This window comes from Mastomys coucha, unplaced genomic scaffold (assembly GCF_008632895.1).
Source record: "Mastomys coucha isolate ucsf_1 unplaced genomic scaffold, UCSF_Mcou_1 pScaffold22, whole genome shotgun sequence".
Lineage (NCBI taxonomy): Eukaryota > Metazoa > Chordata > Mammalia > Rodentia > Muridae > Mastomys > Mastomys coucha.
In genome coordinates, this window is record NW_022196905.1 from 51,689,789 (window position 1) to 51,703,764 (window position 13,976).

General features: G+C 35.4%; 1 non-coding gene and 1 pseudogene across 1 annotated transcript; both read left to right on the forward strand.

The window, feature by feature from the left end:
* Positions 1-2,143: 2,143 nt before the first annotated feature.
* On the forward strand, positions 2,144-2,262 carry LOC116071545. Its single transcript, XR_004110956.1, has one exon. It is a non-coding gene; the product is annotated as a 5S ribosomal RNA (ribosomal RNA).
* A 10,442-nt stretch (positions 2,263-12,704) lies between these two features.
* On the forward strand, positions 12,705-13,480 carry LOC116071368 (annotated as a pseudogene).
* Positions 13,481-13,976: the final 496 nt, after the last annotated feature.

Sequence of the window (13,976 nt, forward strand, 5' to 3'; positions counted from 1 at the left end):
ATATTCAGATATGGTTTGATGATATTTTAAAATTAGAATATATCATTAGGGTGACTGTCAATTTTGTGCAGACGTAAAAATAAAGAATAAGGCAATTTTCATGTGCAATATTTCTGAGATCAAATCATATCTTGTGATTTCAAAATTACATTAAAATACATAAAAATTGAAATCATTTTGATTAATAATCAGTAGTCAAATGTCTGTAGTAGAAAAAGTCTATTTTAGCTTACAGATTCTTGTTAAAGCTAATCATACCTTTGTTTTACACATTCCTATGTAGTTGAATATTTGTGAGGAATAGTTTGTTCATTTAGAATATGAGTAACTTTCCACATTGTGGTTGAGTTAGGACAGATTATGAGGCTCAGACACATCCTGTATTAAACTATTCCATTGATAATTCTTATGGTATCATTTCTATCATGCATTTGAGGTACATACCCATTTTGTATGTTCTTTCACACAATTTTCCTTTTCCTAATTTCCTTTTAAGATACTGCTTTACTTTACTTCTTTTGTCTCACTGCCTTACACAGAAAAGTATTTTGAAAACAAGAAAAATGTATTTTTTCCTGAAAGTGTACAATACACATGTTCATTTTCATTCATTTTTTTGTTTATTTTAATTTAAAAATCAAAAGAAACATAGATGTTTCTTTGTGGCCTTTGTGTGCATTAGCTTTAATTGCTCCTCCCTATCTTCCACTTACCCCTCTTCCACAACTCCTCCCCTTCCTCATGGCTTTTACTGTCTGCATCCTGTCTGCCACTGTCTACTTTCACACTATGGGCCTTCTGCAGTCCTCTCCATGCCTTTCCTGACAGCCACATTTCTGTTATAATGAGCTCCTTTCAGATTTTCTCACCTCTGCCCACACTCATCCTCACATAAATACTTATTTATAAACGTTAGAAACTAGAATCAACCTAGAACATTTATTATTTATCTTCCTGAGTCTTGACTACACCACCTAAGCGTTTCTAGCTCCATTTGTTTCTTTTTGGCAGATATACTTATTTTTAAAATGTTATTTTTTATAAATCAAGCAACATTAATTATGTTATACTCATGAAACTCCAAATATTTGACATAGGAACTATTAAGAGGTTAATATTTTGTTAGCAAAATATCAGCACCAAAATGTCATTGGATATTGCTAAATATTTGCTCTCATGAATATCCATGGTCCTTTATTAGCTACAGTATAAACAGTAGTAGCATTTAGGTTAACTATTGTGCTTTACTCTTAAAGAAGATTTAATGAGTTTGACAGATTTCAAAACCTCTTAAAACATGTTCAGTGTTGTGTCTTCTCTTCTCTTCTCTTCTCTTCTCTTCTCTTCTCTTCTCTTCTCTTCTCTTCTCTTCTCTTCTCTTCTCTCCTTTTTTCTCTTCTCTTTTCTCTCTCTCTCCATTCACTCCCCATTCTCCTCCCATCTCTCTGTTCATAGCCAGCTTCTACTCTCCTCTCTGTTTGTCTGTCTGTCTGTCTGCCCCCCCTCTCTCTGTCTTTCTCTGTTTCTACTTCCCCTCAACTCCCCTCCTATGGCCTAAATAAACTCTATTCTATATTTTAAAAATGTGTTCAGTGTTTCTTAGGTATATGATAGGTAACATGGTAAGCAACTGACAGACCTTCTTATTGGCTGTTCCAATTTAATCACTGTAAGGAATTGAAAGACAAAATGACTATTTGTGAGTTAGATAATTTAATCATTTTTATTCTGAATGAATAAGCACCAATACATTTTTTAAAAATAGTTGTTCTATATTAAGTGTTGGAAAGAACTAATTTCCTATGAAAATTACATGCACAGTATGTCATGTATTTTCTACTTCAGACTGACTTCCATATGTATTCCATGATTCAGACCCAGGATCTGAGTTCTAGTCTATGTGTTCATCTTGAAGCAGATTTAGTTTGTGGGCACCAGTCCCAAAGCTGCATCCATATGCACTTACCATTTTCTTGGATTTATTGAAAGATGATGATGCTTCATTTTTCTTTGGTTCCCTTACCTCCAGTGGATGGGAATGGAATGCAAAAAGTATCTCACACATATTTATAATAAGGTGTTTCTAATTTGTGAAAGTATAGAGATAAGGCATTTCTAATGTTATATAAAAATATTTAACTTCGTCTATGGCCATACCACCCTGAACGTGCCCGATCTCGTCTGATCTCGGAAGCTAAGCAGGGTCGGGCCTGGTTAGTACTTGGATGAGAGAGCGCCTGGAAATACTGGGTGCTGTAGGCTAGAAAAAAAAATGTAACTTCGCCAAACTACAAGCCACACCCCCCCGAAAGATTGACACATAAAAGAAAATAAAAATTTACAAATAAAGAGATTTAAAATGTTTATAACTTTAAGTTGATCTTCTCAAAAGAACTTAGTATATTTTACATGACTTAATAAGGAATTATGAACTAATTACTTACATTAATATGTAGGGTTACTTATTAAAAATTATTTATGGCATGTAAACCATTGGAGCTGAACCTTTGGAGCTTTTTGTTTGCATCACTATAGTTTACTCTAAGACTTGTGAATTCTAGTGATGTTCTGCAAGCTATAGGAATACAGGTAGGTTGTAGAATGTTTGTCTTTATCCATTTTTTAAAAGATTTATTTATTTTACTTATATTAGTACACTGTAGCTGTCTTCAGACACACCAAAAGAATGCATCAGATCCTATTATAGATGGTTGTGAGCCACCATGTGGTTGCTGGTGAATTGAACTCAGGACCTTTGGAAGACCATTCAGTAATCTTAACCACTGAGCCATCTCTCCATCCTGCCTTTAGCCATCTTAATCAGCTCTCAAACTTTATGTTTCAAAATTCTCAAGATACCAGAAAAAAATTAAATATTTTTCACATGTGTCACTGCTGTTGACAAGTAATTATACAGTAATAAGTTATTCTAGAGAGTGCCTCACTGCTATTGTTGAGAACTTGAGTTATTGTGTTACACTGAGGTGATGGTGTGTTCAGGCTGGCATGTTTCCTTATATGATCTTTCCCTACTTGGCCACAGCAGTGATAGGCACAGCTGATGTCTAAGTCTTGTGAATAACTGAAGCAGTTTGAAAATCACATATTGTCTTTATTCAATTGACTTTGTCTTTTGTAAGTTTCTTCCTCTGACTCCTCACTTCCCTCTCTCTATCTCACACCCCTTTTATTCTCCCTTTCTTTTTTTCTCATTCCTTTCTTTTTTCTACCCCTCCCAATTTCATTTCCTGTATGTTTAAAATACTCCCTTTGTGTGTAGTTAAAAGTGGTTCAAGAAAAGAATAAAAACTAAATAATGTTAAGTAGAATTTATTTGATTAATATCTTATATTTACATGTGCAGAAAACTGTACTTAACACAAGTTAAAGAAATTGATTAAACCATAAATAAATCTGGAATGATAAAAAAATGAATTTTAAAACATGTTTATTAATTCTTTGAGAATTCCATAAGCTATGCTTTCATCATGTACATACCTCTGCTCAACTCCTTTCAGATCCATCCATACCTTCCTAACCACCCAGATTTCTATCCTCTCTCTTTTTAAGCTCTCTGAGTTCAATTTGTGCTATAAAAATATTCTTCAGTATAGGGCTGTTCCTTGGACAGTGATTGACTTACCAGGAGTGACATCTTTAAAGAAAGCTTACCGTCTTCCAGCAGTCACAAATTAGCAATATCTCCTCAGCTTGGGGATAGAATTTGTGTTTGCTTCCCTGTGCCATGGTGGGACTTTAGTTGGCTTGATCTTATGCAGGTCTTATGCACAAGTTGTTTGTCTTAGGGTTTCTATTGCTGAAATGAAACATCAATGAATATAAAGTAAGATGGGGAGGAATGGGTATATTTGGCTTACACTTCCAGATCAAAATTCTATCACAGGAGGAAGTCAGGTTAGAAACTCACACAGGGCAGGATCTTGGAGGCAGCAGCTGGTAAAAGACCATGGAAGTATGCTTCTTACTGACTTGCTTCACAGGGCTTACTCAGCCTACTTTCTTATGGAACCCAGGACCAACAGACCAGGGATGACACTATTCACAATGGACTGGGCTAATTAAGACTATTCCTTACAGCCTTATAGAGGCATTTTCTTAATTGAGGTTCCTTCCTCCACAATGAAACTAGCTTGTGGCATTTTGGCATTAACCCAGCCAGTACAATGTTATATATGAAAAGTACTATTTAAAAGTGGTTTACTGACATTGGTTCTTAGAATCTTTTCCTCCACAGTTTCACCATGGATCTTTGAAATTTTTGAGGGTGAGTGATATAGATATTCCAGTTAGGGCTGAGTAATCTGTAAGCTAGTATTCTTACCTGTTAATGAGAGTGTCTCTGTTAATAGTCAACTACTGCGGAAATATTTCTGATGAGGTTCAAGAGGTGGGTTACCTGACCATGGCCTCAGCCCTACACTGTAAAATCAGTTTATATAAGGGGGTTCTGACTTTGTCTGTAAAGATTGAGTGTATGCCCCCACTTGCTGGAAATGTCAAGGCCTTCTTGGCTGATTCATCTGAATTTGAGTACATTGTTCCTGCTGCTACTGCAGCCTGAAGCCAAGGATGAAGGCAAGGAAGAACTGGAGGAGTCAAATGAGGACAACAGATTTCCTTTCTTTAACTAAGCCATTCAAGGAAACCAGCTCAGCCAGCTTAATCTGAGGGAAAAAAATGGAAATAAAGGTTTATTTCTCTTAAAGCAACAGCAACAAAATTGTATGTATATTTCTTATGCAACACTGATCTCAGGAATACAAGATACAGGAAAAATTCAAGTTTAATTTACCATAGAGTAAAAACATTATAATACACTGAGACAGAGATGAAATATCTCCCTTTATTGACCCTTCATGTGTTTGCTATAAACAACAGAAACTTTCTTGGCAACAAAGAAAGAACTTATATTTTTTTCTCATTTGCCATTTCAATGATTGTGGCAAAAAATATTGGGCCATACTGTTCTCATACGTTGCAAATATTACATGATAGACAACACGTTCTACCAAGAAGGCATTTGACCAAGAACTTTCCAAAGTAATTTCCTACTTTTGCTCTTGATTGTTCAGTAGCTATACCTAAAATTTCTTTTTTCCAAAGCAAGATTCTTTTAGTAATACAGGTTTTTATAGAGATGGCATTTTCTTTGCACATCACACAGAGTAGTGTATATATATTTTGTTTCTGTGATTATATTCAGTTTCTATTAGGCAGAGCCTAAGACTTCAATGCTAATGGAATTATTAAATAATACTTCCAACTTATAATGAATATAACATGTTTGCCAGGATAAAAAAAAACAAACAAACAAAATGACCAACCAAATAAACAAGAACCTGAGGTGATCAAATAATGAAGAGAAAGGATTTATTTTGGCTCATAGCTTTGGTTCATTTTACTTCATGATCAATTACATCCTTTGGTTTTGAGTAAGTGTCATAATAAAGAACAAAAGAAAGACAGAGGAAGAGATATGCCCTCTAATCTCTTTGGATAGCACCCTCAGTGAACTGAAGTTCCCAATGATAGTCTGTACCAGGGTATGGTCAGGGTTCAAGAACATGAACCTTTGAAGATTCTTTGGATTCAACAAACTTGACTAACATAACCTTATCCTTAAAAAGAGGCTCTATTCTTCATTTGTTTTAAAAAAAGTAAATGGCAGGTTTAAAGAGCTAAGTGTCAAGTCTTCCTGTCCTCAGTAGAAATCTCCTTTGTAATTTAAAGAACTGCCATTATGCGATTAGGAAAAATTCCCCAGCACTGATAAATACAAGATATTTGTTGTTATGTGTATATTCTAGCTCACTGGATTTGTATATATGTACATTATATATATATATATATTATGACATAATATAATTATGTAATATATATATTATGTATATATATTATGACATTATATGGTCATATATATATATATATATATATATGATCATTATATGGTCATATACATATATATATGATCATTTCATTCAATGGCATCAATTGTTTACTCAGTCAAGATCAACTGCTATGTATAGGCTGAATTATGACACACCAAGATTCATATTTTGTATGTAACTACACTTGAAGATTGTATGTTCTGAAGGTATATACATTTAAATGAGATCTCAAAGTGAGATTCTCATGCGATATGTTTCACTAGTGAAAGATAACTTTGTATGAAATAACACTCCCTTTAATCTTAGTCTCAAACTTTATCTTCCAGACCTGTGTTAAAGATATGCACACTGGGTCTTTTGTTTCTAATGTCTGAAAAAAACTAATATAGCAGTTAGGGGGTATATGTGTTTCAATTGTATATAAGAGATTGAAGTTATTCAGTGTTAATTATCAAAATTAATATACACAAAAATTTACCTTTCAGAATTAATTGCAGTTACAGCTAGTAAAAGAATGATATTTACATGTATCACAGCTATAGCATATTCGATGAAATTACTATACAGACAATTTGCATAACTCTTTTTAAAAAGTAAATATTTTTTATTTTGAAGTTCATAAAGATAAATCATTTAAAGAAAATGAATGGGAACATCTGTGCTGAGATACAACCAGTCTACAATCAGAGTAATCAAACTAGTTTCAGTGCTCTGAATAAAGGATGCTTCAATTCATGGAAATTAAAAATGCCTGCTATGGTAAAGAGACTGTTGTTTGGATCGAATATTATCCATTCATGTATGGAATCAGTCTCTTGAATATAAAACTGCAACAGAATATTTAGGAGGATTTAACTCATGAAGATGCAGTATATACATACTATCCCAAAGATATATCTTGATTTATATATTTTCCAACTTGATGAATTAACTTTGCTATTGACATAAATCACTATTGAACATGGATATTACATAAGAATTTATGCTACAATGAACCTAGAATGAAAAATTAATTCATATTACCACTTCAAACACTAAAAAGTACTCATTCAAAAGAGAAATAAAGAAAGAGTAGGGCCATTTCAAACTCAAATGTTTATGAAATATGCATATATCTAATCCAAAATACCCATGGAAGGAGTTGCAGAGGCAAACTATGGAGCAGAGACTGAAGGAAGGACAATGCAGAGACTGCTCCACCTGGGAATCCTTCCCATATTCAATCATCAAACCCAGACACTGTTGTGGATGCCAGCAAGTGCTGGCTGATGGGAGCCTGATATAGCTGTCTCCTGAGAGACTGTGCCAGTGCCTGACTAATACAGACGTAGAGGCTCACAGCCATCCATTGGACTAAGCACAGGGTCCCCACAGAAGAAGGTAGAGAAAGGATCCAAGGAGCTGAAGGGTTTGCAGCTCCTTAGCAAGAACAACAATATGAACTAACTAGTACCCTCAGAGCTCCCAGGGACTAAACCACCAACAAAAGAGTACACATAGTGGGACTCAAGGCTCCAGCTGCATATGTAGCAGAGGATGGCTTATTCTGTCATCAATGGGAGGAGAGGCCCTTGGTCCTGTGAAGGTTCTATGCCCCAGTATAGGAAAATGCCAGGGCAAGGAAGTGGGAGAGGGTGGGTTGGTGAGCAAAGGAAGGGGGGAGCGAACAGGGTTTTTTGTTTTTGTTGGAGGGGAAACCAGGAAAGGAGATACCATTTGAAATGTAAATAAAGGAAATACCTAAATAAAAAATGAGATATTAGGGCCATTTCAAACTCAAATGTTTATGAAATATATATAACTAATCCTTACCTGACATTATTACAAGTATCTATATATTAATTTAATTGTTTTAGTGAACAAAAATACTATTATTACAAAGAATACAAATGGGAGTTTCTAAGTTAATAGCCATATTTACAAAGAAGGAAATAGAACACTTTTTAAAAAAATAATATATTTATAAATCACACAAATATACAGAGTTCAAATAAGGGATTGATAACTAATTTAATGACTGTATTTGAACCTTAACATAAGTAAAAGGTCATAAAAATAACAATACAAGGGGAAGAAATAAACAAAGTTTGTATTGTAGTTTAAAATTAGGAAAAGATAAAATGTGAAATTATTCATTTTGTGTGCAGAAAGAGTAATCTTGTATTCATGATTATGTATTCCTACTCCATTCCATAGTGTTTCATTAAAAAAATAAAAGAATTTTTTATTTTTCCTAATTATTTTCATTGTCTAACAGAGAATATATTGTTGATTTAAAAGAATTACCTGAGATATGGAATTATTATTACTTTCCAGATTATTTTATTGAAACATTATTCCTACATGAATATTATTTCTTTGATTAAAACCATCAATAATAACCTTAGATGCATTTCTTAAATATCATATATTGTCAGTATCTGAAGTGTATACAGCAGATGAAACTTTGTCATAGAGTGATCATATTCATCTTTTAAAAGAAATACGTATGTAGGATTTTGTGTTGAGTATTTATGGAGGGGTGATAGATATAGGGTGGAGGTTTAGGCATAAAGAATACATGATCTGAGTTTTATAAACAAGCCATGCATGTGCTTGTAATCCAATTTCTGACAAAAGCAGAAAAAAAGTGGATTCTTGTGGCTCTCTGGCCTGCCAGCCAAATCTCCTGCATCATTTCCTTGTCTTGTCTAAATAGAAAGAGAAGATTTTAACTCTAACTCAGTAAAATTATTTTCAATAATGTCATTATCTCTGTCAATTGTTCTATAGTGTCCAGCTTAATTGTATTGTAAAATTTTAGGTTTAAGTTATTTTTTTTAGTTGTAAATAGTGTAAAATATTCATATCAGTCTCATATTAATTCAGCAATTTGAATGTTGTGAACATAATGAACTTCGGGCGGTGCTTGTCATCTTAATGGCAATCTTGACGAGGTAGATCACAACAGAATGAGTATATAGTTTTTTCCATGCCTAGCAAAGCATCTAGATTTGTTTCTCAGTGAAAGAATATTTATTCTCTGTATATGGAAAGCATTTACAATAGAAGGTCAATGTCGGTGGACTCCATTTTTGCTTCATGAAGCATCCTCAGTTGCCAATTCACCAAGGTATATGCTATATCCATAATTAGGGTACCTTCTTTGTCTTAGTTTGGGTTTTATTGCTGTGAAAAGACAACAATAGGATGGTGACTCTTATAAAGGCAAACATTTAACTCAGGCTGCCTTGGAGTTTCAGAGTTTTAGTCTATTATCATCATGGTTGGAAGTATGGCATGATCCAGGCAGATGGTATTGGAAGAACCTAGAGTTCTGAATCTTGATCCAAAGGGAGCTACACTGGACAGAGTTTGACCACTGGATCTCAAAGCCTACCCCCAAAGTGAGCCACTTTCATCAGGCCATGCCTACTCCAGCAAAGCTGTACCTCCTAATGGGAAGTGTCATTTCCCATGGGACAAATATATTCACAAACTGGTTCAATATTGGTCATGTTTGCATGTATAGAGATGAGCTTGCTGGCAGTAGGTAAAGCTGCTCTTTGTTCTTGTTCCCACTAGAAATTACCTGCCTTTCTTGTAACCTTGTAGAGGTTTTATGTGTAATAATTTCTACCATTTGATTTCTGTAAATGTACACTGATCAATTAGTATTTACATATGAGTTTTTCCCTGGGTATTCGGAATACAGGCATGTGCTATCACCACCTTGTTACAACTTTAGAATTTAGAAAACACCTAACTTATAGAGATCTATAGAAATCTGCTTGTCTCTGCTGAGATTAAAGGCATGGGCTACCATCTCTCTGTTTAAATATTTTATCTTAGCTACAAATCATTCCAGCTCTTAGAGATTTAGCAACCAAGTTTGAACTGCAGTAACTTGTTGAATTTACTTAAAATATTTTAAATCTTTTAACTGTGTTTTTAATACCAAACAACAAAGATATTCTTTTTATTTAAGATAATACTCAAAAGCTGAGGTGCAATATGTCTAATATTTTAATATGGAATTAAGTCACATCATTTAAGAGAACCCATTTTTCATTTCATAGCATTATGGCAAGTGAACTTTTGAAAAATTATCATTCAAAAGTATAATTATTTTTTTTATTTTTTCATGTCTGATCAAATGAAAGGTATTTGTTTATTCCATATATTTAAGTTAGTTTGAATTAAATGACCAAGCCTTTTGATGAACTATTGCCTCTCCTTATTCAGGAGGTATCTCTTGTTCAAATGTAATCTTTATAAAATTTGGAGGTATCTATAGTTTTAGTTCTCCTTTGGAAACAAAGACAAAATCTCTTCCCCAACATAGTGCATATCCATTAAGAGGTCAACACATTTTTTAAAATATACAGATTGATTCACTCTGCAGTTTTCCTGCTATGCAAAGTCTCTTTGCATCTGTTATTCCTTTCTTATTAGAATTTCAAAAATTTTAAGTTAATAAAGTACAGAGTAATCTATCACTTTCTGGAGATATTTGTTACTTCCTTCCATTTATTAAGGGTCTTATAAAGTATAATTGGATCTTTCTATAACTGCTTATCCTACAGGATTACATGATACACCTGTAATATGCTTTATGCTCTAATATGCAAAAATACTGATAGATTTTATTAGAGACATATGCTGGAGCATTTTCAGTTTTACATAATACATGTATCTCTACAATAGCCATAATTTTTAATAAATGTGTAATCATAGAACATTGTTTTTTTTATTCTTACATTTCAAATGTTATCTCCTTTTATGGTTTCCCCTCTTGAAATCCCCTGTACTATCCCTTCTCCCCTTGCTTCTATGGGAGTGCTCTCCCAACCACACACCTACTCCTGCCTCCCCCCCTCTGGCATTCCCCTTCCCTGGGGTATCAAGCCTTCACAGGACCAAAGGCCATCCAACTCACTGATGTCAGATAAGGCTATTCTCTGCTACATATGCAGCTTGGAGCCGTGGGTCCCTCTCTGTGTATTCTTTGGTTAGTGGTTTAATCTTTGGGAGCTCTGGGGGTTCTGGTGGTTGATATTGTTGTTCCTCCTATGGGGTTGCAAATCTCTTCAGCTCCTAACTGCTCCATTGGAGTCCTGTGCTCAGTCCTATGGTTGGCTGTAAGCATCTGGGTCTGTATCAGCAAGGCTCTGGTGGAGCCTCACAGGAGGCAGCTATATCAGGCTCTGTCAACAAGCACTTCTTGGCCTCAGAAAACAGTTACCCATTGTAATCCTGATCATGTACCTGTGGTATGACGCACATTCTTTAATTTCCCAAATTTCTGCAAAATAAAATACATATATTTGCTAAGTTTCATTTCTTTGGGCACCTTTTGGGTTTCTTCCTGCAGGTGATGGAGTTTGGTTACACAAAGAACAAGTAGGACATTTCCTTGTTTGTTGCCAAGGAATAGAAACATATTTCATTCAAATAATTGTTGTTAACATGGTGTTTATTATTAAATTCTGAGGCATCTAGCACATTTCATATTAGTGTGTGATCAATTTCATCATTACCTTATGTTAGAGGTTGTGAGATACCCATAAGGGATCAGATGTATATTATATACAATAGATAATGTCTATTTCTGATTACTTGCAGTGGCTGAATAAATAGCAAAGTTAATTCTGAATCATTTAGAATAAGTTCAGCAGTTTCAATATGTAAAACAGCTCTTTTTGCATTTTGAGAATCAGTAACCATATTAAAAGATTCAGGAAAAACACATAATACTGTAAGAAAGGCATACAGCTCTGAGTTTTTAATTGAATCACAAGTGGTCTGGGCCACTTTAGCTACTTTTCTTTACTTATAACCTTACTGATTTATTTTCATTAGTATAGAATATAGAAGTTCTAGATATTGGGGTCATTTTTACTATACAAGTGAGATCTGCTTGTTGAAGAACGTAAATTGATCCTTATATATCTCCTTGTACAAAGCTCAGGTCCATATAGATCAAGGACCTCTGGATAAAACTAGATACTGAATCTAATAAGACAGAAAGTGGGCATATCCTTGAAAGCACTGGTACAGCAGAAATTTTCCTGAACAGAACACCAATGACTCAGGCTCTAAGATCAACAATTGACAAAAGGGACCATATGAAATGGAAAAGCTTCTGTAAGGACACTGTCAATAGGACAAAACAGCAACTTACAGATTGGGAAATGAGTTTTATTGGACCCTACATCCAATAAAGGGCTAATATCCAAAATATAGAAAGAACTCAAGAAGACTCCACAAAACCAGATAACCCAATTTAAAAAAAATGGGCTGCAGAGCTAAACAGAGAATTTTCAACAGAGTAATCTCAAATGACTGGAAAGAATGTAGAGAAATGTTCAACATCCTTAATCATCAGGGAAATTCACATAAAAATGGTGCTGAGATTCCATCTTATGTCAATCAGAATGGCTAAGATCAAAAACACAAGCTACAGTGCATGCTGAAGAGGATGTGGAGAAAGAGAAACACTCCTCCTTGCCGGTGGGATTGCAACCTGGTACAACCACTGTAGAAATCAATCTGGTGGTTCCTCAGCAAATTAGAAATAGCTCTACCTGAAGACCCAGCTATACCTGGGCATGTACCTAAAAGATACTCCACCATATGACAATGTGATCCATTATGCCCAGCACAGCCATTTTTGTAATAGTCAGAACTTGGAAATAACCCAGATGTCCCTCAACTGAAGAGTGGATACAAGAAATGTGGTTTACTTATACAATGGAATACTATTCAGCCATTAAAATCGACAGCATCCCTTTTCCTCTCCTTCAGCTGAGCAAGATGCCCAAAGGAAAGAAGGCCAAGGGGAAGGAGGTGGTTCCAGATCCTGCCATCCTGAGGACAAAAAGTTGGTCAATTCTTTGTTTGAGAATAGGCTCAAGAACTTCAGCATTAGGTAGGACATCAAGGTCAAAAAGAGATATCACCTGCTCCTTCAAATGGTCCCTCTACATCAGGCTGCAGAGGCAAAGGGATATCCTATATAAATGGCTCAAATATCTGCTGCTGTAAATCAGTTCACCCAGTCCCTGGAGAGGCAAACAGCTATCCAGATGCTTAAGCTTGCCTACAAGTTTAGGCCAGTGACAAAGCAAGAGAAGAAGTAAAGGCTACTGGCCCAAGCTGAGAAAAAAGCTGCTGGCAAAGGAGAAATCCCAACAAAGAGACCACCTGTACTTCGAGCAGGAATCAATAGAGTCACCACCTTGGTGGAGAGTAAGAAGGCTCAGCTGGTGGTGATTGCCCATGATGAAGACCCATTGAGCTGGTGGTTTTCCTGTCTGCCCTGTGTCGAAATATTGGGATCTCCTACTGCATCATCAAGGGAAAAGCTAGGCTGGAGCAGCTGCTCCACAGGAATATGTGCACCACTGTTGTCTTCACATAGCTTATCTCAGAAGACAAGGGTGCTCTGACTAAGCTAGACCAATTAATAGGACAGATAGGACAAGACCCGCTGCTACTAAGGAGGCAACATCCTGGGTCCTAAGTCTGCGGCTCGTAATGCCAGGCTGGAAAAGGCAAAGGCTAAAGAACTCACCATTAAACTGGGATAAATATACACCGCTAAGTTTCCTGTACATAAATATGACTACAGAATTAAAAAGAAAAGAAAAGAAACAAACAACTACAACAAGGACATTGTGAAATTTGCACTCAAATGAATAGAACTAGAAAATATCATCCTGAGTGAGGTAACCCAGATGAAAAAGGACATGTATAGTATGTAATCAATGATCAGTGGATTTTAGCCAAAAAGTTCAGAATACCTATGATACAACTCACAGATCATAGGAATATTAATGAGAAGGAAGATCTAAGTGTGGATGCCTGATACCGACTTAGAAGGGGAACAAAATAATCATGGGAGGCAAACTGGGTGGGAGAAAGGAGAGGGGAGGAGAAAAGGAGGGGCAGGATCAAGCATGGGGAGAGACAGGAGGGATACCAAGATGGCCAGGGAAATAAATCAAAATATATAGCAGTGGGGCTGGAGGGTAGAGGGAACCTCTAGAAAGTCCCAGAGAACTGGAATGTGAGAGGATACCAGGA